Source organism: Schistocerca nitens, chromosome 7 (assembly GCF_023898315.1).
Source record: "Schistocerca nitens isolate TAMUIC-IGC-003100 chromosome 7, iqSchNite1.1, whole genome shotgun sequence".
In the NCBI taxonomy this organism is placed as follows: domain Eukaryota; kingdom Metazoa; phylum Arthropoda; class Insecta; order Orthoptera; family Acrididae; genus Schistocerca; species Schistocerca nitens.
Window position 1 is genome coordinate 275493834 of NC_064620.1, and position 24493 is coordinate 275518326.

Below are 24493 nucleotides of genomic sequence, written 5' to 3' on the forward strand. Positions count from 1 at the left end.
TAGTATATTAATTTTTGAACTGTTAAATCTCAGAATGAGCAGGTCAATATTTTTCCCTAAATACATCGTTTGAAGACAAAAATAAAGCCATAAATAATAAAGCTAGAAACCCAAAAAATGGTTCAAATGGCTCTGAGCACTATGAGACTTAACTTCTGAGGTCATCAGTCCCCTAGAACTTAGAACTACTTAAACCTAACTAACCTAAGGACATCACATACATCCATGCCCGAGGCAGGATTCGAACCTGCGACCGCAGCGGTCGCGCGGTTCCAGACTGTAGCGCCTAGAACCGCTCGGCCACTCAGGCCGACTAGAAACCCAAAAATTGGCATTAATGTGCAATTGTATGTTAAAATTAACTGGTACAAGTCTCAGCGTGATTAAAGAAATATTTTTGTCAGAATGCGAGTTTTCAAGAGAAATTGAAGGCACTAATTATTAGACTTACAAAATGAAATTTTGTATGAAGCTTTAGTTCAACTTAAAAACATTAATTAAGTAACTCCATTGAGCTACCTCTAATAGTTTTCGAGTAATTTGCAGAAAACTAAATTTGGAACTAAAACGTCCTTATTTGTAGTAGATTATCTGTTATATTACTGCTAGAAAGTTTTGGTTGCAGCACGTGATGAAGCCTATTAAATAATGGAGCTATAACAAGTTTCAAGGCCTGGAGGTAAATAACAACAAATACAAGGTCTCTTAAAGTTGTAGTTCAGAGGTCAGTACTACTGTCAGTTCCGTTCTGCAAATTCTAGACGGCAAAGTTTAAATGCAGGCGAGCTAAAACTTCTTCTGTGATTTTAACACACTTAACTACATGCATAAAAAAATTACGAAGATTCTAAATTAGTACCAAACAGTGTTATAAAATATTATGTGTCCGAGGAAGCGGCCGTTTAGAGGCTGCTACCGTGGGCATAGGGCGGATGACATCAGGTGTTCCCCTGGCCGTCCGCTGCGCCACATATATAAATACAGCCCGAGAGGCAAGACTAGGCACCACTTCACACCCAGCCACTTTACAATCCTAGTGCGTCAAACGCCGGAGTGCGTGCTGTCTCGTGTGATGTCAGAGACAGGCTGTTACTAAAAGCTTATTTTCAGTAATAACAGAACGTGAACTCGCGAAGGACTATACACCGTCCTGGATCGCTTAGATGTTTCAAATTGCTCTAATCACTATGGGACTTATGAGGTCATCAGTCCCCTAGACTTAGAACTACTTAAACCTAACTAACCTAAGGACATCACACACATCCATGCCCGAGGCAGGATTCGAACCTGCGACCGTAGCAGCAGCGCGGCCCCTGACTGAAGCGCCTAGAACCGCTCGCCACAGCGGCCGGTGGATCGCTTAGATTTCGCAAAAGTAACTGTTAGTGTGCCGCCTGTAATGTTAACAAATCCACGTGGCAAGTGGTGACAATTATTTTCCACTTTTGTAGCGACAATTATTTTGATTATCAGAAGTCAGGACGAAAGACAATATAATAGGATCTTACCGTAGAGGTCGCCTCTGAACTGCTCATTGTGCTGTTAAGATAGAGAGATTTATTGTCAATATTAACAAATGAATATTACAACGTTGAGCGTGTGAAACTTAACCAAATATATCTGTCAATTAGAACTCAATATCTTCATTTATAATCATAGTCTTTACCCCGGTGAGCAAATAGAGAATAGGAACATTTCTTTCAGTGAGATGGACAGGAATGTGAACTGGCAGACTGGGAACTATGGTCAGTATGTTCTCCATCGCTTTCGCAATTCAAATATTTCCAATTTCTAATATTTCCTCCTATGATTTATGACATGAATTATTAATCATTGTTACTATTAACCCGCCGCTTCACATGCTCTCAAATGTAGATTCATATGGGGGTATTCAAAAGAACGGGTGTGAAACAACATTGCGAGTGTAATTGAAGTTTTTTCACAAACATACCGTTATTTTACGAGCCGAAGAAGTCCCTGTTCCCAGAATTCCTGTGGCTGCGACAGCAGCCCGTCCTCTACTGTGTCCTTCGTTCTCTGAGATGAAGCCCTTCCCTTTGAAATTATTTTTAGCGGACTAAACTCGTGGAAGTCGTTGGACGTCGTGTAAGAGCTGTCGGGCAGATTCTCAAGCTGCACCTAGTTGAACTTGGCCATTATACTTTGTGTGTCGTAGGAGACATTGACGGACTTGCATATGGCTTCGGAGCTTTTCACAGTACATGCCAACGGTTTTTCCTTGCTTGAGGAATTCGATGAATGTCTGACAAGGAATGTCAAAAGACGGTGAGCATCACCTTGCCTGATGAGAACAGTTTTGGATTTGCGCACAACACCGGTCACTACAAACGTGTCCGAAATGTTTTACTACTTTATCTCAAAGCGAAATATGGAAATTTCAACCGATCTGGTTGTTACGGCGTGTCGTACCTTTCCATCTGAACACTCCTTTGACATGCTCCGTTTCAGTGCTTTTCGGAATTCATCTGCTTGTTTGCCATCTTTCCCTTTCTTTTATGTGCTTTATTTCCTTGTTGCTTCCACCCTTGTTCGAAATTGCTATCTTTAAAGAGTTACGCGATAAAACACGCTTTATTACACATCCGTCACCCATAGGAAGGCCCCTTCCTATAATTCTGACAACCACGCATTCAGTCTTTGTGAAGTTTATTTTTATACCCACTGCTAATTTTCTTCTTTCAGCTTTTATAACATAGAGTATAATACACATCCTCTTCTTCCTCGGCGAAAATGACCTGATCGTCGGCGACTTTTAGGGAATCCAAGGTGTCATCACCTCTTCTGATGTCTAGCTTTTGCCCTTTCTTTTCCAGTTTTTCAGTGCTTCGTCCGAAAACATTTTAAAGAGGGTAGGCGCAAAGCAGCAACTTTTTCTAAGTACTTTGTTAACATTAAATTTCTGTGACAGTAACTTGCCAACCTCAATACAGAAGATATTATCGGAATATAGCTTTCTAACGGCTGGTATATGACATTGATGTATGCCCTGGTTATTCATTGCTTTCCAAATGGAAGATTGTGGTGCACTGCCATGGGGTTTACACAAGTTTATAAAAAATGCGTGTCTTCAAGTTATGTGCATTTCTAAATGCAAACCAATCATGTGATAATAGAACCTGAGAGATGATCATTTTAAAAATTACTTGCCTACGTCAGCGAATTCGCCACATCGTTCTTTATAACTAAGAGAAAATCGGAATCTCGATATAATGACTTTTTATGGTGTTCGCCTAAGTGTTCCGTCAAGTTTCCTAACCTTGCGTATTGCCAGGAAGAGGGGAAATTGGAGTTTTAGAAGGAAGGGAGAGGGAGAGATTCAACTCTTATTGAAATGTGTATCTGTGTATAGTGGTGTTTATGGGGGCAGGGGCAGCTCTGTGTCCGATCAAGAACTTGGGATACAAAGGCAAGTGGGGAGTGGGCGAGAGAACTAAGACAAAGGAGGCTGGGAAGTGAAAATGTCGAAGTATTTGGTATAGAATTAATTCAGTTATTGTGATTTTGCTGTTTTCCTTATCCGCAATAATTTACTTGTGTTTTCTATGTGGTTTACCACTGTGTGTGCACGATAATCCTTTTACGTTGTAGTGAGATTCGAACGGTGGTTGTTTATATGACCATGATATCCCGGTCAGCGTTCGCTGGAGTGTGATAGTATTTTGTTAAATGTTGTGCGAAGGCAGAGCCATTCTGACTCAGAGTTTTTTCTACGCTTTTTTAAGAGACAGATGATTTCGCGTCCCATCCTTGTTTGCCACCGTTTTTTAGCTCTCTCTCTAATGACGTCGTTAGTGACCGTACGGTCGACTCTTACTTTGGTTCATTTCTTTACGTGTGTGTTCCCTGCACAGCATTTTCGAAGCACCTGTAACTGAGGTGACTATGATTTTGACACAGTTAATATACAGGGTGAAACAAAATTCACATTCTAGGACGTCACAGTGCGCTTCTAATAGTACAAAAGTGTCTCTTATAAAATTCCGTCCAGTGCATGTTTTCAGTAGAAAACTGACGTCAAAGAAAGACAATTTGGCGATTTGGCAACCATATGAGTCACATGTACCTTCATTCAGTACTGCCTCGCTATGGCATGAGACAGAGCCGTGGAAAGAGTTTTTCGTTCCAGTGCCCTATTCTTCAGTTAGACACCTTTCCTCAAAGTAAAAAGAAATCAACTCCATCGCTTTTCTTCCTGGTCTATCCTTTCTTCTTTTTTTGTTTTAGGTAGCTCCGCGGCAACTGTGTAAATCACACAGCCACGTTGTCTAACAATTTGACCTCATATTTTAAGGAGGAAAACGCACACTTGCAAGATATCAGCCCCCAGCAATCGATTCCGAGCGAAAATTGGTCCATAATTCTGGTAGCAGGCAGTTATGACCTTATGAAAGTACAGCTTTTAAACTTTCGCGCGCACCCTATGTTAACCACTCGCTCCGCTCCACTGCAGCGTGAGCGCGAAATACTGAGCAGCCCTCTTATTCGCAGGATGGTGAAGAGGAGGGAATTGGAGACGGGAGTTGGACACATCTGCCCGACATGTTCTGAAATCTTGTTCGCAAACAGTCTTGTTATTCTACACGAAAAACAGTATGTAATTTGAGTATGTAATATGTCAATCTCACACACATACACATTCGATATTACTCTTATTTTAACAATATTCTCGTATTGATATTCTGAAATTATACATAGGATCAAAAGGAAAATAAAACTAAGCGACTGGAGAATTATTATGAAATGAAGTTAATGATTTCTGATTTAAAATTTATGTATCTCAAACATGTATAAGAGTAGACCATCTTCTGCACATTTACTCCACTTTAACAGTGTTAGCTTTAAAGTCCAAAGAAATTGGAGCACAATAGCAATGTTAACAATGAAATAGCGCTGTGCTAGTTCTTTAATGAATCTCTAATTCGACTCATTCATTTCCACTGCATTTGTGAAGCGCCACGTAACAATATTCTAAGCAAAGAGATGTCTGGCACCATCTACAGGTTAGAAACCGCGTTCTTTGACACAATGAACAAATCGTATTACTTTTGTCAAAACTGTAGTTGTAAGATGTGTAATTTCTATCGTTTAAGAAACAGTATGTACTACGGTTTCATTGAGAGGAAAAGCCGCGCGGAATGGCCGCGCGGTTTGAGGCGCAATGCCACGGATTGCGCGGCCCCTCCCGCCGGACGTTCGAGTCCTCCCTCGGGCATGGGTGTGTGTGTTGTTCTTAACGTAAGTTAGTTTATGTAGCGTGTAAGTCTAGGGACCGATGACCTCAGTAGTTTGGTCCCTTAGGAATTCACACACATTTGAACATTTGCTTAACTGAGCAGCACATATACACAGTGCTGATAAAAGATAGTTTAAATACATGTGTATACAATGTTGTCAGATGACCTTTATTTGTCGTCTGTTCTGTTTCTACCGAAATTGTTAACTGTGAATAGTTTTTAAGCGAATGTCCGTGTTATTTCTGATATTCGCTAAATTGCATGTGTTTTACGCGGCACTGTAAGATATCATTGGGTTTGGTATGCTAAAGAGTCTTCTACGAGTAGTATGCAGTTTTAACACATCTGATGTACTGATTTTGTTTCAGTGACGATGGTTGTAAAATCCGAAACCGGTGAAGAACGACGCTGAATCTTTACAGCTGACAGCTATAAAAATGTTTTTTCTCAAATATTAAAAAGATGTAGAAAGTTATCTACATAAAGTAATAATTTAAATATGTGCAGCAAGAAAATTTTAGAGACGTTTTGTACCGGTACTGTTAGTATGCAGGGAATCGCTCTGTGGCGTCAGACCGCGTGAATTTTGGTTCATCCTGTACAACTTTGACCTAGATACAAATGATGATGGTCACGATATCCTGTAATTAACGTAGTTTTTACTGCTTGAGGATGGTCTGTTATTTCATCTAAATCGGGAGGTTTAATAAATAACATACAGCTTGTAACATACACACCACCCCCAGCATTACTACTCGTATAATATCCGATACCTGGAATTAGTAGCCGGGTATCGGTACTTTCTGTTACACAGAGAATAAAAATCATGCCACTATGGCACCTTTTTCTGTTATGTAATTGTACTATATAATACCATGAATGATATTTACACAAAATTTACGAATAATTAAATAAATTGTAAATATGTAACATAATAATCACTATGAACCATCAACATTTACTCAGAACTATAACAATCAGTATGTAATTCATTTGATTAGAATTAGTTATAAATTAGTTAGCATCGTTATTACTTTCGATAATTAACTGCAATTAGATCTCGAAAGTTCAGTTTGGAAAACGTTATTGTAAATCGATCAAAAAGCAAGAGCCAAATTTAAATCCACGTAATTTCAAGTGATATGTAATTTCAAACCCAAACTTGTAAACCACAATTTATACCATTACTAAAGTAATTAAGTGATCATTGTTTGCACATGTAATTAACTCCATTACTTACGTCTGGATGCTTATTTCAAAGTTATGAGCCATTAAAGAGGTTAAACAAATTACGTGAATGTTAGCAATTTTTTCCGATCGATAGCTGATTTGTATTTACTAAATTAATGAAACGCATTCTTGTAAAAAAGTCATATTTAATTTTCAATCTTAAATTGCACAATTTCTAACCAAAAACTCATCTGTAATGAACTAATATTTTATGCTGTAAATAATCTGATTGTCAACCTTTTGTATATTTGTAACTTTTAATTGTCACTATTGATTTTACGATGGTATAATAATTGAAGTAATGAACACTCATTATTTGGAATATATATACGCAAACGCGGCGATGCAGCATCAGTTCGCCTAGGGGTTCACTTTGTAGTCAAGTCTTTTCGGTCAGTAGGTCAGTCAGTCAGCTGTTGAATTGTCAAAGGGACTATATCTGAATTTTGATGTATTCTGCAATGACTTTGGAAAAAATGTTATCATCAACAAATAAACCCCCGAAAATTGTATGAGCTGGAGTTTCTCGCGTCCGTCGGCCGTCGTAATTTAGTATATTATTATTATGTTGATTGTTGCCGACTTACGTGGTGAGCATTAATAAAAATGATATTTCATTTTATTTTGATTTACAATTAAACGCTTTTGTGAAGTTTTCCCTTTTTTAATAATATTAATCTTCAGTATAAATTATTTGTCACGTTAATGAACGTTAGACTCACTGAATCTTAAAACATGAGCATATAAGTTGAACAATGGAATAAGCTTTTCATATTAATTTCCTCGGCTAGTCAGCTCAGTTTAAAGCAAAAAATCTTTAGTTATTAATTACAATTGCGGCCCACAAACGCACCAGAGTATTTTTTCTTACTCCGTTAACCATTGCATTGTAGTCGGAGTGCTGGCTCTGGCTCTCGGCTATGGTCCTGAAAATAAGAATCTTAAAGCTACGTATTTCTGCACCGTCGGTCGGCTGTGGAGAAAAATGTGTATTATGTTCATGTTTTTATAAGTTAATATCGCCACGTAATGGCGTCGTTGGCTGCATCGGCCGCTGCGATTGTTGCACTGTAAATTACTCGAAGGCAGGCTACTTGAAGGAAGGCGGACATGAAATCGGGATGACCTCTTACACATTAAAAGTGAACAATAATATTAAATCAGTATATTATCTGCTTAATTAGTACAAATATGCTTACATTTGCCGGCACTCGCGAGATGTCCGTCTACCTGCAACCAAGACAAGAGAAGAAGTGAAGACGACTAAAAAATTGACAAAAGAGCGTATCTTGTCGTCTCTTTTGATAATTTTGTTATATTTCTTTGCACTCGAAACTTACACAGAGAAATTATTATTTTGCGGGTACATGAGAGAAATGTATATTATTCAATTTTTAAAAGTCTCTTCTTTATAAATACTGTTTTTTAAGTCCTTTCTTATTTTGTCGTTGGGAACGCTATAAGTTTTAATTAGAAGGAATCAGCAGCTACTCGACTCAGGCAAATTACAAGATAAGTACAACAAGGGCATCGCCCTTACTTAGATTCACTCCAGGTGCAAATATACACTCCTGGAAATGGAAAAAAGAACACATTGACACCGGTGTGTCAGACCCACCATACTTGCTCCGGACACTGCGAGAGGGCTGTACAAGCAATGATCACACGCACGGCACAGCTGACACACCAGGAACCGCGGTGTTGGCCGTCGAATGGCGCTAGCTGCGCAGCATTTGTGCACCGCCGCCGTCAGTGTCAGCCAGTTTGCCGTGGCATACGGAGCTCCATCGCAGTCTTTAACACTGGTAGCATGCCGCGACAGCGTGGACGTGAACCGTATGTGCAGTTGACGGACTTTGAGCGAGGGCGTATAGTGGGCATGCGGGAGGCCGGGTGGACGTACCGCCGAATTGCTCAACACGTGGGGCGTGAGGTCTCCACAGTACACCGATGTTGTCGCCAGTGGTCGGCGGAAGGTGCACGTGCCCGTCGACCTGGGACCGGACCGCAGCGACGCACGGATGCACGCCAAGACCGTAGGATCCTACGCAGTGCCGTAGGGGACCGCACCGCCACTTGCCAGCAAATTAGGGACACTGTTGCTCCTGGGGTATCGGCGAGGACCATTCGCAACCGTCTCCATGAAGCTGGGCTACGGTCCCGCACACCGTTAGGCCGTCTTCCGCTCACGCCCCAACATCGTGCAGCCCGCCTCCAGTGGTGTCGCGACAGGCGTGAATGGAGGGACGAATGGAGACGTGCCGTCTTCAGCGATGAGAGTCGCTTCTGCCTTGGTGCCAATGATGGTCGTGTGCGTGTTTGGCGCCGTGCAGGTGAGCGCCACAATCAGGACTGCATACGACCGAGGCACACAGGGCCAACACCCGGCATCATGGTGTGGGGAGCGATCTCCTACACTGGCCGTACACCACTGGTGATCGTCGAGGGGACACTGAATAGTGCACGGTACATCCAAACCGTCATCGAACCCATCGTTCTACCATTCCTATACCGGCAAGGGAACTTGCTGTTCCAACAGGACAATGCACGTCCGCATGTATCCCGTGCCACCCAACGTGCTCTAGAAGGTGTAAGTCAACTACCCTGGCCAGCAAGATCTCCGGATCTGTCCCCCATTGAGCATGTTTGGGACTGGATGAAGCGTCGTCTCACGCGGTCTGCACGTCCAGCATGAACGCTGGTCCAACTGAGGCGCCAGGTGGAAATGGCATGGCAAGCCGTTCCACAGGACTACATCCAGCATCTCTACGATCGTCTCCATGGGAGAATAGCAGCCTGCATTGCTGCGAAAGGTGGATATACACTGTACCAGTGCCGACATTGTGCATGCTCTGTTGCCTGTGTCTATGTGCCTGTGGTTCTGTCAGTGTGATCATGTGATGTATCTGACCCCAAGAATGTGTCAATAAAGTTTCCCCTTCCTGGGACAATGAATTCACGGTGTTCTTATTTCAATTTCCAGGAGTGTATAATTATATTAACACAGCGGTAAATAAATCATATGCATTCATAAAGTAAGGGAGATGTCATAAGCTGCTGCGCCAAATCAAGAACTTTCGGAAGAATTTAAAAGTTGTACATCACTGCCTCCTTGAAATAAGCTGAAGCTACTTAACTTTTCTTGCAGTAGTTTAAATGTTCTTACCGCAACGTTTGTTACACGGTGCGAGGACACGAGCGGTGGTACACAGTATTTTGAGTCGTGCACTGCTTGCGGTAAGTGAACTGTTGTCAGGGGTTCGCCGCCGATACCAAACGGGCTGATTACGGAGCCGTTCGGCAGCCCCGCGGGGCGGCCGCGGGTAGCCTACCCGCGTAACCGGACACCGCAAACCCAGACCCAGACCCGGACCCCGGCCTCCAAATGGAGCTCAGCAGTCTGCCGAGCGCCAATTGGCGACGGCCTCCGCAGTCTGTAATCGATAAAACAAATAGGAGAGTAAATTGGGGTCCAGAGAAAAAAGAGCACGCTGCGACAATTTCTCTGAAACCGCGTATCGGAAAAATACCGGATTGCTGTGAAACGACATCGGGGGCAGCGAGTGTGTGTGTGTGGGGGGAGAGGGCGAGCAGGAGAGGCGGGGCCAGGTGCCCGTCCACCGGCCAGAGATCAGCCCGGCGCTCCTCTTTTTCTGTCACACACAGGTCGCTTGCCGGCGCTGCGGAATACCGTATAGTGTCAGGTATCATACAGCGAACTCTGGCCAAACATCGCTATCCACGGCGAATTCCACCTCTATCACCTCGCAACACGAAACAAAACGCGCATGCACTGAGGTGAGAAAAGTCATGAGACAGAGAGCGATACGCACACATGCGGATGGCGGTAGTATCGCGTACACGTCGTCTAAAAGGGGAGTACATCGGCGCAGTTGTCATTTGTAATCGGTGATTCATGTGTAAACGTTTCGGGCGTGATTATGGTCGCACGACTGGAATTAGCAGACATTGAATGCAGAGTTGGAGCTACGGAAATCGTTAAGCAGTTCATTATTAAGAGATCGACACTGTCAAAAGTGTGTCGAGAATACCAAATTTCAGCTATTACGTCTCACCACCGACAACGCAGCGGCTGACGGCCTTCACTTAACGACCGAGAGCAGCGGCGTCTGCGTAGAGTTGTCAGTGCTAGCAGACAAGCAACACTGCGTGACACAACAGTGGGGACCAATGTGGGACGTACGACGAACAGTGTGGCGAAATCTGATTTCAGTGGACTACGGCAGCAGACGGCCGACGCCAGTACCTGCTCGACATTACCAGCAGCTCCTCTCCAGGGCTCGTGACCATATCATTTGGAACCTAGACGACTGGAAAAACCTTGGTCTGGTCAGATGTGTCCCGATGTCAGTTTTTAAGAGCTGATGGTAGGGTTAGAGTGTGGCGCTCACTGCAAGAAGCTATGGATCCAAATTGTCAACAAGGCATTATGCAAGCTGGTGGTAGCTCCATAATGATGTGGGCTGTGTTTACAGAGAAGCACTGGTGCTCGGATCCGACTGCTCCAATCACTGACTGGAAATACACTACTGGCCATTAAAATTGCTACACCACGAAGATGACGTGCTACAGACGCGAAATTTAACCGACAGGAATTAGATGCTGTGATATGCAAATGATTAGCTTTTCAGAGCATACACTAAAAATTGTCGCCGGTGGCGACACCTACAATGTGTTGACATGAGGAAAGTTTCCAACCGATTTCTCATACACAAACACCAGTTGACCAGCATGGCCTGGTGAAACGTTGTTGTGATGCCTCGTGTAAGGAGGAGCAATGCGTGCCATTACCTTTCCGACTTTAATAAAGGTCGGATTGTAGGCTATCGCGATTGCGGTTTATCGTATCGCGACATTGCTGCCCGCGTTGGTCGATATCCAATGACTGTTAGCAGAATATGGAATCGGTGGGTTCAGGAGGGTAATACGGAACACCGTGCTGGATCCCAACGGCCACGTACCACTAGCAGTCGAGATGACAGGCATCTTTTCCGCATGACTGTAACGGATCGTGCAGACACGTCTCGATTCCTGAGTCAACAGATGGGGACGTTTGCAACACAATAACTATCTGCACGAACAGTTCGACGACGTTTGCAGCAGCATGGACTATCAGCTCGGAGACCATGGCTGAGGTTACCCTTGACGCTGCATCACAGACAGAAGCGCCTGCGATGGTGTACTCAATGACAAACTTGGGTGCACGAATGGCAAAACGTCGGATGAATCCTTTACAGCATCATGATGGTCGCGTCCGTGTTTGGCGACATTGCGGTGATCGCACGATGGAAGCGTGTATTCGTCATCGCCATACTGGCGTATCACCCTGCGTGATGGTATGGGATACCATTGGTTACACCTCTCGGTCACCTCTTGTTCGCATTGATGGCACTTTGAACAGTGGACGTTACATTTCAGATATGTTACGACCCGTGGCTCTACCGTTCATTCGATCGCTGCGAAACCCTACATTTCAGCAGGATAATGCACGACCGCATGTTGCAGGTCCTGTACGGGCCTTTCTGGATACAGAAAATGTTCGACTGCTGCCCTGGCCAGCACATTCTCCAGATCTCTCACCAATTGAAAACGTCTGGTCAATGGTGGCCGAGCAACTGGCTCACTACTCTTGATGAACTGTGGTATCGTGTTGAAGCTGCATGGGCAGCTGTACCTGTACACGTCATCCAAGCTCTGTTTGACTCAATGCCCAGGCGTATCAAGGCCGTTATTACGGCCAGAGTTGGTTGTTCTGGGTACGGATTTCTCAGGATCTATGCACCCAAATTGCGTGAAATTGTAATCACATGCCAGTTGTAGTATAATACAGTTGTGTAACGAATACCCGTTTATCATCTGCATTTCTTCTTGGTGTAGCAATTTTAATGGCCAGTAGTGTAGTCATGTTCAGCTACTTGGGGACTACTTGCAGTCATCCATGTTCTTGTTCCCAAACGATGGAATGTTTGTGGATGATAATGTGCCACGTCACCAGGTCACAATTGTTGGTGATTAGTTGAAGATCATTCTGGACAGTTCATGTGAATGATTTGGTCACTCAAATCATCCGACATGGAAGATAATGAAGATGTCAGTTCATGCACAAAATCCTGCAGTTTCACAATTATGGACGACTGTAGGAGCAGTATGGCTCAGTCTTTCTGCAGGGGGCCTCCATCGCCCTGTGGAGTCCAAACTACGTCGAGTTACTCCACTATGCAGGACAAAAGGAGGTCCGACACGATATTGGGAGGTGTCCCACTTTTCTCATCTCAGGGTATATTGGTCACGTAACTGCATGCACCACAGTGACACTTCTCACAGTGACACTTTCTCTGAAGTGATCCATCATTCCCAGCAAATAATAAAGTCCGAAAGTTGCTAACTAAAATTCGTGGCTACGAGTTCAGTCCACGTCTCTGGTTTTTACATTACACTAGCCAAACCGGCAACGGTACGCAATTGCTTAATATGTATCGGAATCGGATGTATGTCCTAATCTCTTTCTGCCCCGCCCCCGCCACCGTCTGTCTCCCTGTCCTTACCCTTCTCTCCTCTCTCTTTGTGTCTCTTCCCCCTCCCCCTCCCCTTCCCCCTCCCCCTCCCCTGTCTCTGTTGTCCGTCTCCTTCTTTCCACTCTCTGTCCATTTCCTGCACCTGCCGACACTAACCCCCACCCCGTCCCCTCCACCCCGCTCTCTCTGCCCTTGAGCCTTCTTTATTGTTATTGTTGTAATCGAAACATTAATTGGGAATTCAAATCACTTAAAATGAATGGGTAAAATCGTTTGGGATGATTTGTATACAGCCAGTGAAAGACTTATTCAGCTGCTGAATTTGTGGACATAGCAGCTTAAGTGACATTCATGTTTAAGATCTGCTGCCTGATATTTTAAAAAGCAGTTATACATTACACAATTTTACATGTAATAGTACTCTATTCCACCTTACTAGCAAAATTTGTTTCGAGTAATAAAACAAGAGTAATTGTGGTGTCACCGCAAGGCACCACACTGGCTAGGTTGTAGGCCTCAAATCGGCCGCGGTCCGTCAGTACACATCGGAACCGCGAGTCGCCACTGTCGACGCTAGCAGACCGAGCGCCGCCACTCGGCTGGTCTTACGAGACAAGCTAGCGCACTGGCCAGTTCTACAGCCGTTCCTTGCTACAGCCGACTTCAATAGGAATGGTTCACTTGTTATAGCTTCAGAGATCTCCGTTGCAGAGACGCTAGTTAGCATAGCCTTCAGCTAAGTCAGTAGCTACGACCTAGCCATGCACCACGTACAGTTTATGCACTGCCAATTGATCTATGTGTGTGTGAAGCAATCAGAATTGTAAAGAAGTATTCTCCGTTCACTTTATAACTGCACTTGTAAATATTATTGTACAAAGTCAAGATCGACGTTCACCGCTGATGCTGAATTAAAGCTAGGTATTTAATTGTATTCCTGTCTACTAACTTTCTAATCACCTAAGATGTTCCAGATACATCCCGTCAAGTATACTTCATTGGTCCTCACGTCAGCCTACGTGATCAACGTGTGCAATGGCAACACCTCTTGTGATCAGACTAAGAGTCAAATTGCGTGACTCAGCCGGGTCACCCATTTCCCATGAGGCCCATAGTTCCGCCTCATACATAACAGTAATAATAATGAGTTACACATAAAATTAAATTATTTGTAGGAAATGGAATGTCTAAATAATAGTGTAAGTAGGCTGTTTAGGTTTTTATAGTGGTAACGCCACGTAGCGCTCTGTACGAAAATCACTGGCTGTGCTGTGTGCAGTCTGTGGGTAGTTTGCATTGTTTAACGAAATCTCGAATACGAATGGTTTGAAATTTCGTTAAAGAAGATTAATAAATTTTATCTTTTGCTTTTAAGTTAAATTTTCTTTCGTGCGAACTTTGTTGTAGAACCACTCTCTTATTTTCGTGTGGTAATAAAAAAATTTACTTTCTTAAGAATTACGTACATTTAAAGAAATAAATTACGTGCACTCATATTAACTGGATAATAATATTTGGTTGAGAATTGAGTCCTTTAGATCATTCGGCCTTGGCATACACTTTCCAGATGCAGTGGGTTTTGTTAAATATTTTTACTGAATTTTATCCCGGCACTAGCCATAGAACACAAGATTACCTCTATTAGCAGAAAATGTTTTAATTATTGCCAAGCCGACATTTATCACTGATCAAACCTACTTCACTATGCATTTGAGTTATTTTAAGGAACCAAACTGTTTAAATTTCAATGTTAACTAACATTAACTATCCGCCTACGAATGCACAAACGTATAATTAATTCAAATTTTATCAGCCACAGGATCACTGAAAAAGAAGAACAATTTCTTAATTCACTATTGATTTTTATGCATCTGCTCCCGATTTACGGGTTTAATAATTTTTTAAATGTGCCGCCTCTGCTATTGTTGGTCGCGGCACAGCCCAGCAACACCGCTAAAAAATGCTGAAAAATTCTTAAAGAAATTTTATAGATGACGTGGGCAAGCTAATTTACATAAATAACTCACACTTTTGATAAATTTTAATATATTTAGATCAAACAGTAATACAACTCACATTAATTCGTAACGCATCGTCTAATGGCGGCTAAGTCCAGACAGAGACAAAAGAAGTCTACACATTCGTAAAAAACTCTTTCACAGTGTCCTACCGCAAAGACTTCTGAACAGACAAGACCAAAGAATGCATAATGAATTGTGCTTATATAGTAGTGCTGACTATTAACATTTCTTTGTAAATTGACGATATTATTCTCTTCTGGCAAATTTTCATATCTCTGATACCGCAAATATTGACACATTTTACAATCACATAATAAATACAGAAAAATTCCTATCCTAAATACAGAGAAATATTACAACAAAAAATATAAGGAGAATCACAAATGTCTTTTACACCATATTCGGTAATATTTTTGTTCAATAATTACGATATATACAACTTGCCTAGAGCGGCGTATATGTTACAAATAAACTCTTTTTCTTTAATAACGTGAGTTTGCCAGGGAACGTTACATTGCCCCCTGGCAGCATTTGGCAAAGAGTTTTTACACTTTGACACAATGGTGCCAGTAACGTTCTTTTCAGTTCTGAATTTTTTTTATGGAATGGCTCTTTTATTTAGTCCCAGGGTTATATAAGTTCATGGCTCCCCCATTTGGGCGTAGGCAGACAGGAAACCTGGGCAAAACTGTGCCGGAGCCCAGCCATCCCAGTTGGTTCATAGTCAATATTGTCTCTTTAACAGTTATTCATTTGAATTAAATTAGCAGTTCGTCACAAACGGTTACACAATTACACAATATCACAGTCACATACAGTTCAACGGAAGTTTTTTGTGTGTGATACTATTATTCTTGTGATACACTACAAGGTCACTTGTCCTAGGATATATCACTTACGGACATACATAGTAAATGTTCAATGTTTATCGAAATGAAGTCATTGACATGTTATTCAGTTTATATGAACATTTCAAAAAAGTCAATAATGTTGTATTTGGTGAGCGGTGCGGAGTGATTGTTGGGCGGCGCTCGGCGCGGCGCGCTGACTCCGTGTAGGTCACCGCCCCCGGCGTTGACAGCTACGGCGCGGAGGGGCGTGGCTGTCTGTCTGCTACGGGCTGCTGCGGCCGCTGCATAGCTGATGTAGCCGGATGCGCGTTGGATATCAGCCCGCCCGTGCGACGTCTTCTTGCAGTGCTCCAGGAAACATGCAACAAGTTCACAAACAGTGTACTATCCTTATAGGCATTTTTCCTGCTGTGGGAAAGAACGCACACAGTTAGTGGCAGTTATTACTCAGTAGGCCTTCACTAGTCTGGTTTGCACAATGTTTCGTTGTCACAGTAACACGTTCCATGGGCACACAATATTTTTCACCATGTCATGACTTGTCATTAGTCACACGCAAGTTTTCACCTTAGGACAAAATGTATCTCTGTAGTCAATGCGCTTTCCTAGCGTCCCTTGACACACAAAGAGTTAAAGTTTGACACTAACTTGATCTACCGTCCGTTATCGGTTCACTGTTCGTGTCGTGCTAGTTCCTTGTCCACTTGCACACACGGCGATGATACAGTTTTTTATTACTTATACACAACTACTCCGTGACGTATTGCTGCAGGTTTAACAGTCACTGTCTGTCTCTGCCGCACAATACTGCACTTTTGTTAAAGTTCCTTTATTTTTATGTCCGCTGTACAAATTTTTGCTTTTGTAACAGCACATTCGTAACTCTTTACCAAGGTGTGATATTTGCGTACATGGTAACAAATATTCAAAATTTGGTATTAGTTTGCCCAAAAGTCATCTATATTCGTGTTCGATTATATTTTATTTGTGCATTCCAGTCGGATTCAGGCATATTGTTCAATAACTCCTTTGAACTCATGTCACACTTTACTATCAACGTCCTACGTAACTACAGTGTAGTCTCTGTAGGCAAAAAATTGACTTGGAGTATATTTGGCTAGCTCTTTTTTACTGACTGAATCTGCACATGCTTCAATTGAAGCTTCTTTGTGCGTAAATTTGCATTACATAAATTTGCAACAAGTTTGCCTCCCGTGGTGCCCTCGGGTCACTACTGGGTGCATTATTTTCTCTGATAACATTGGTTAGATAATAAAGTTCTCAGGGCCTCATATTATTGATATTATTCTGGGTTCGAGTCTGTCAATCTGACAGCTACACACACACACACACACAGATATATATATATATATATATATATATATATATATATATATATATATATATATAATAGAAAAGATTGTGCCAAGAAATATTTCAATTTTGACACACATATAGAAAATTATGTAATACGCTAACTAATCATTACTAAAATGTTCTTCTTGACTGAACTCTTTCACAGCTTAACACTACAAATAATTGCACTAATCAGATTATCTGTGCAGACATTTAGAGCATGTTTTAGATAACACAAATTAAAAGAGTACATAACACAAATATCCATACACATGAGAAAGTCAATCATATTCTTATAACTAAATACTTCTACACTAGTACATTATCTCTAGAGATCACACATTATTAATGTTCATTATTTACAAAAGAATGGTGTTCACATAGGACTATTAGTCTTTTACTGTAGGAATGCTTTTACATCCTTACGCGGATACAGTCCCCGTACTCTCCCTGAGTGGGGATCTGCTATGAGATAGCTACTATTTTCTTTCTTCGACTAAGGAATGGAGTATGAGGCTCGACAGTAGGTTTTGTGAGGCTTCACCTCGATCTTGTACTGATATCCCTTAACAATTCCTGGTCGTTCAGAAAATACCTCTGCATAATTAAATAATAACTGTACCAAATCCTGCTGTTGCATAGAATTCAAATTTTCGGACTGTGATACTTTGTTCACAAATGCGTCCATATTTGCTTTTGATTGATCACCTTGTACGTCAGGATAATAGAGATTCTGTCCTAGACAATGATTGTCTAAATGTAGTATCGACTGATTCCTACACTTTATGTTAATAGCATTACAATTAGGTACAGGTACCTCTTCAGATCTGAGCATGGACAATTCTATTCTCCTACCAGCATTCATCAAACTTAATTTTCCCCGAGAAAGGTCGATTATTGCGTCCCTTTCTCTCAAAAAATCTACCCCCAAAATGTAGGCTACCTTTAAACCCTTTACTACCAGGAATGAGCTCGCTATGGCTTCATCCCCTAAATACATCTCTACCCGCACTTGGAGTTTAATTATTTGTCGCTGTGCACTTATGGCTCCAGTGACTCTACAATTATTCACGGGAAAAGTCAGCATATGCCTTTCCTTCCCCAGTACTTTGAATAAGTCCATACTCATAACACTGACAGTAGCACCTGTATCTACGACCGCTTGCACATCAATATTGTTAATTTTGATCTCTATTATCGCTTGTACTTTGTGCTCCTTTATGCACGTGGGTGGTTCAGTTATTAGTTCATCTCCCATCTGTACCCCGTCATTATACCTAAGGATACAGATTTTGTTCGGTGTCGGGCTGCTCTCACTCCAAACCTCAGCCGACGATGGAGAGCGTATCTCGGCTGCATCTAGTTTGTTGAGTTATTGCTAGTGGATGGGTGTGGCTGCTCTGTGTCACTGACCTCCACTATGTGCAAGTTGTGCTGCGTCGGCCGCCACGGTTGCGCAATTGGCGCATTTTGTGGTGGCGGTCGGTTATTGTCATATCTTTCACCGTTTTGCCGGTCCGGACTGGGCCTCTGGTTCTGTGGCCAAGTTCGGTTTGCATCATTATAAGTATTAGTGTTGCACGGCCCCCTGGCATTTTTCCATCTACTATTGCTTGGTGGGCCTGTTTCATACCGGTCATCGAACCTCCTTTTCCTGTCATTATTCACCGGCGGACTATTGCCATTCCGGTCTCTACCTCTATTCCCGTTTTGTGCATAATCTTGTCTCCTATTATTACCTCCGCCGTTTCCATTACTTGGTGGAGGCGTGTTATTTCTACCATTTCTATAACCGTTTCCGTTATTTCTAGCCTGTTCAGAGGCTGCTTTAACATCCTCCTGAATCAGGTCAATTGAGTCCAGAACAGACAAGAAATGTTCCATATCGTTTTCGGGCACGTGTATAAGTTTTTCCTTTACATGTATCGGCAAGTGTGATTTCAAAAGTCTGATCAAATCCCGAGATGAAATCTGCTCGTCCCAGTAACGGGTCTTGTTAATGTACTTCTCAAAATATTTTCGTAAGTTGCCTAGTCGTGGAGAATACGGCTCTGGATTATATACCTCCTTCCGTAATCTCTCCTGAATACATGTTGACCAATATTTGGCCAAGAATGCCTTCTCAAATTGCTCATATGTATCGCAACTGTCAGCTGCTTCGGTTGCCCATAATGCAGCATCTCCTTGTATGTAAGACATAACGAACTGTATTTTCTGGGTATGACTCCAAACGCTAGGCAAAATGTTTCTAAATCCTTTGATAAACACTACAGGGTGAACAGATTTCTTCTCCGTTGTAAAGATCTGAAACTGTCAGTTTCTAATCAGGCTTTCTTCAATCACTACTTTAGAATGACATTTATTTGTTTCGCTTACACTGGTTGCCTGTTCTGTCTCGCAGTTGCAATTTTTTACTGCTGTATTTATATGCCTATCATTGTTGGACCTGGCTGGCGTGACATACGCCTGTGCCTCGCCATGCCGCAAGCTAAGCTCCATCTCGGCAAGACGACGGTCCACACTCCGCTGCCACAGCGGAATGTCCTTTTGCACAATCTTTTTTAGATTCTGCACCTCCGCTTTTGAGTCCACTTCTCTGGCCTCAATTGCGGCGTGCACTTTCTGATCTATTTCTTTTATAACTTCATTTTCTACTTTGTGCACTTGTTCGATCTCTTTGTTCTCAATTACTTGAGTTGTGTCAATGTCGCCATGCCGCAAGCTAAGCTCCATCTCGGCAAGACGACGGTCCACACTCCGCTGCCACAGCGGAATGTCCTTTTGCACAATCTTTTTTAGATTCTGCACCTCCGCTTTTGAGTCCACTTCTCTGGCCTCAATTGCGGCGTGCACTTTCTGATCTATTTCTTTTATAACTTCATTTTCTACTTTGTGCACTTGTTCGATCTCTTTGTTCTCAATTACTTGAGTTGTGTCAATTTCTAATTGTTCGACTCTGTTAGTCAGGACACTGATTTCCTCTACGATATTGGCGTTAGCCACTTGAACACTATCTACCCTTTCGCTTACTTCTTGCACCGTTTTGGGTATGGTTTCATATTTTTGTTTGAAACTGACAATCTCACTTTGCATAACTTGTAAAGTTTGCATCTACTGCAAGTCCCTCTCATGCAGGCGTCGGTCACGCTCTGCTTGTTTAGCATCACGTTGTCTATCGCGCTCTGCTTGTTTGGATGCAAATTCAGCTTGGAAATTGAGCATGCGCTCGAACATAACTCTTAATGATTGCACTTCTGACATCACACCACTCTCTGGTCCGTGTCCAGTGCTTGCAGATGGCACAGTATTTCCGCTATCAACTGAATCACTGGGTGGCAGTGGCAACATTTCTTGCCCTTCTGCCCCCAGATTCTCACATTGTACTTCCTGAACTACGTCACTAACATTACTCTGTGTCCCACTTTCCAACTCGGTATCACTACTTACTGACTGTTGCTCATTATCCATTTTGATATCTTTCTGACTACGCAATCTAACCATAGTAAACAAAGGAAATAAAATCTGAACTAAATATCCTAACACTCAGGTTTCACTGACATAATCACACAAGAAATGGACATTAACTAATACACACTTACTATATACTACAATGACTAACTACTTAAATGTCCTGTTATTTTAAAACAAAGCACTAACAACAAGCACACCACTAATGATCCGAGAACACTGCACTGAGGCTACTTTACTACCCACAGGACAACTACACTGTAGCTTTACCTTTTGGTGATCTATCTTGGGTGCAGCTGCCCCCTGATATTGTGGTAGGTAATTAATTTTTTCGAAATAATGATCTCTCTTCTTCAGCTTGCCTCTGGGTACATAGTGTTCTCATGCAAAAAATCATACACAGGTATTACCACACAATATTGGTTATGCAATACATACAATACATAGAAAAATTATTAAATGTTCTGCAACAAAGTTCGACTATATTAATTCCCTAGTTATCTCACGGATATTTAGTGGCCACTGCATATTCGAGCCCCACGTTGGGCGCCAATTTAACGAAATCTCGAATACGAATGGTTTGAAATTTCGTTAAAGAAGATTAATAAATTTTATCTTTTGCTTTTAAGTTAAATTTTCTTTCGTGCGAACTTTGTTGTAGAACCACTCTCTTATTTTCGTGTGGTAATAAAAAAATTTACTTTCTTAAGAATTACGTACATTTAAAGAAATAAATTACGTGCACTCATATTAACTGGATAATAATATTTGGTTGAGAATTGAGTCCTTTAGATCATTCGGCCTTGGCATACACTTTCCAGATGCAGTGGGTTTTGTTAAATATTTTTACTGAATTTTATCCCGGCACTAGCCATAGAACACAAGATTACCTCTATTAGCAGAAAATGTTTTAATTATTGCCAAGCCGACATTTATCACTGATCAAACCTACTTCACTATGCATTTGAGTTATTTTAAGGAACCAAACTGTTTAAATTTCAATGTTAACTAACATTAACTATCCGCCTACGAATGCACAAACGTATAATTAATTCAAATTTTATCAGCCACAGGATCACTGAAAAAGAAGAACAATTTCTTAATTCACTATTGATTTTTATGCATCTGCTCCCGATTTACGGGTTTAATAATTTTTTAAATGTGCCGCCTCTGCTATTGTTGGTCGCGGCACAGCCCAGCAACACCGCTAAAAAATGCTGAAAAATTCTTAAAGAAATTTTATAGATGACGTGGGCAAGCTAATTTACATAAATAACTCACACTTTTGATAAATTTTAATATATTTAGATCAAACAGTAATACAACTCACATTAATTCGTAACGCATCGTCTAATGGCGGCTAAGTCCAGACAGAGACAAAAGAAGTCTACACATTCGTAAAAAACTCTTTCACAGTGTCCTACCGCAAAGACTTCTGAACAGACAAGACCAAAGAATGCATAATGAATTGTGCTTATATAGTAGTGCTGACTATTAACATTTCTTTGTAAATTGACGATATTATTCTCTTCTGGCAAATTTTCATATCTCTGATACCGCAAATATTGACACATTTTACAATCACATAATAAATACAGAAAAATTCCTATCCTAAATACAGAGAAATATTACAACAAAAAATATAAGGAGAATCACAAATGTCTTTTACACCATATTCGGTAATATTTTTGTTCAATAATTACGATATATACAACTTGCCTAGAGCGGCGTATATGTTACAAATAAACTCTTGTTCTTTAATAACGTGAGTTTGCCAGGGAACGTTACAATTGTTGTCTGCCATTGTAGTGTTGGGCAACGGCAGCTGGATGTGAACAGCGCGTAGCGTTGCGCAGTTGGAGGTGAGCCGCCAGCAGTGGTGGATGTGGGGAGAGAATTCGCGGAATTTTGAAATTATAAGACTGGATGTCATGAACTGCTATATGTATTATGACTATTAAGGTAAATACATTGTTTGTTCTCTATCAAAATCTTTCATTTGCTAACTATGCCTATGAGTAGTTAGTGCCTTCCGTAGTTTGAATCTTTTATTTAGCTGGCAGTAGTGGCGCTCGCTGTATTGCAGTAGTTCGAGTAACGAAGATTTTTGTGAGGTAAGTGATTTGTGAAAGGTATAGGTTAATGTTAGTCAGGGCCATTCTTTTGTAGGGATTTTTGAAAGTCAGATTGCGTTGCGCTAAAAACGTTGTGTGTCAGTTTAAGCACAGTCATGTATAATTTTTCTAAGGGGAAGTTTCAATAGATATTAGTAATTTCGAAGAAAATAATAGAAACATTAGAAAGAGATGATCTACAGATTTTCTTTTACCCTTAAAACAAAACATAACATTAAATTATTGTTCGTGCTGTTGCTATTCTAGGTAAGAGGGCTTCGGCAGAAGCATCTACCCTGCCCCACCTGAAGTAGCGTACACAATTATGTCTTCCTACATTAGTAAACGAAATACATCACGAGTTACTCTGTATATATTTATTTCTGTTGTCTAAGAACTAGCACTACTTATTACATCTTTTAAGTGCTGATGAAGGACATCCCCATTGCACTATTTGTGTCACTACATCTGGACGTATTACATATTGTATGTGTGCTATTATGTTGTATGCTTGTGTGCGTGGTGCTGTTTCCTGTGACCCGTGCCATAGGCGGGAGGGAAGCCGCGGAACTTAAACTCGAGCCAAGCGTCTCCGTATGGCGTATTCCTTAAATATGATTGTCCCGCCGCTTATATTATGTAGCATTTCGCATAGTTTTAATCTGCGAACGCGAAGGATTCCAAAGTTCTGTACAACTCATATTCAGTGGTAGTATTCTAATCATAAGCCGATTAGCTATAAATACATCTCCTCTATGTTCTGCTAAAAATGACTGTGAAGAGGAAAACAAAACAGCGTATTGGTGCATATACAATTTATCTTTAAAATTACATTTAAGGAAAAGAATATATGTGGGAGAAATAATTTGTCTAATGGTGTTCAGTGCCCTGTTGTCGTAGTTAAAACTGACTCAAAACGAAACCACAAATTTTCACAGCACGGCATTTTCTTTCTTGCAGTCGGTTTTAACAGAAAACCTGTACATTGTTGTTTAAAAAAAATAAATAAAGCCTATGTCCGTCTAAGTCGTGGAAAATTTTGAAGTAAATCGGCCAAGAGTACTGATAACAACGTAAAACGTCTTGTCTTTATGTAACAGTATTCGCAATCTCCAGTCTGTATAAGAAAACGTCATGTTTTTAAGTAACATGAGGAAATAATCAAATTTCTGCTGTAAACACAAGGGAAAGTCTTAAAAAAATACGATAAGATTTCCACTCCCTTCCAACAATTGCCCAGCAGTGACAAAATTGCACCCCTGGATTTACTTTACTTGCAGTCTTCTTGGGCGAATTTCATGATAAAACTTTGTCTGTAAGTCTTTTCCAAGTCCTAGGCTTCTGCCAGCGGTCTACACAGATTGGTCGCATACCATGGATCCTACGCGGAGTAGTATCTAGGATGTGGAACGAAGCCAGACATGTATATTTACTTTAGTTGTAAAATCAATGAAATAATAATGCTAATTATAATTTTACATTAACTTAGAATATATTATTTAAGAGTTACAGTGGTAATATCCTTCAATGAAGTATTTGGCCAAGTTTTTTAATTTAGTCCTGCGTGACACTTAATGTGCTCTGGTAGGTCGTTGAATTCAGGGGTACTGATGTATTTGATATCTTTTTGCACTAATGTTAACTCCATAAAGTCTTTATAGA

The 24493-nt window shown here is 41.3% G+C and overlaps 1 non-coding gene across 1 annotated transcript; it reads right to left on the bottom strand.

Annotated features, from left to right (window-relative positions):
• Window positions 1–226: 226 nt before the first annotated feature.
• Trnas-gga (transfer RNA serine (anticodon GGA)) lies at window positions 227–310 on the bottom strand. Its single transcript is given in 2 exon segments — window positions 227–261; window positions 271–310. It is a non-coding gene; the product is annotated as a tRNA-Ser (tRNA).
• Window positions 311–24493: the final 24183 nt, after the last annotated feature.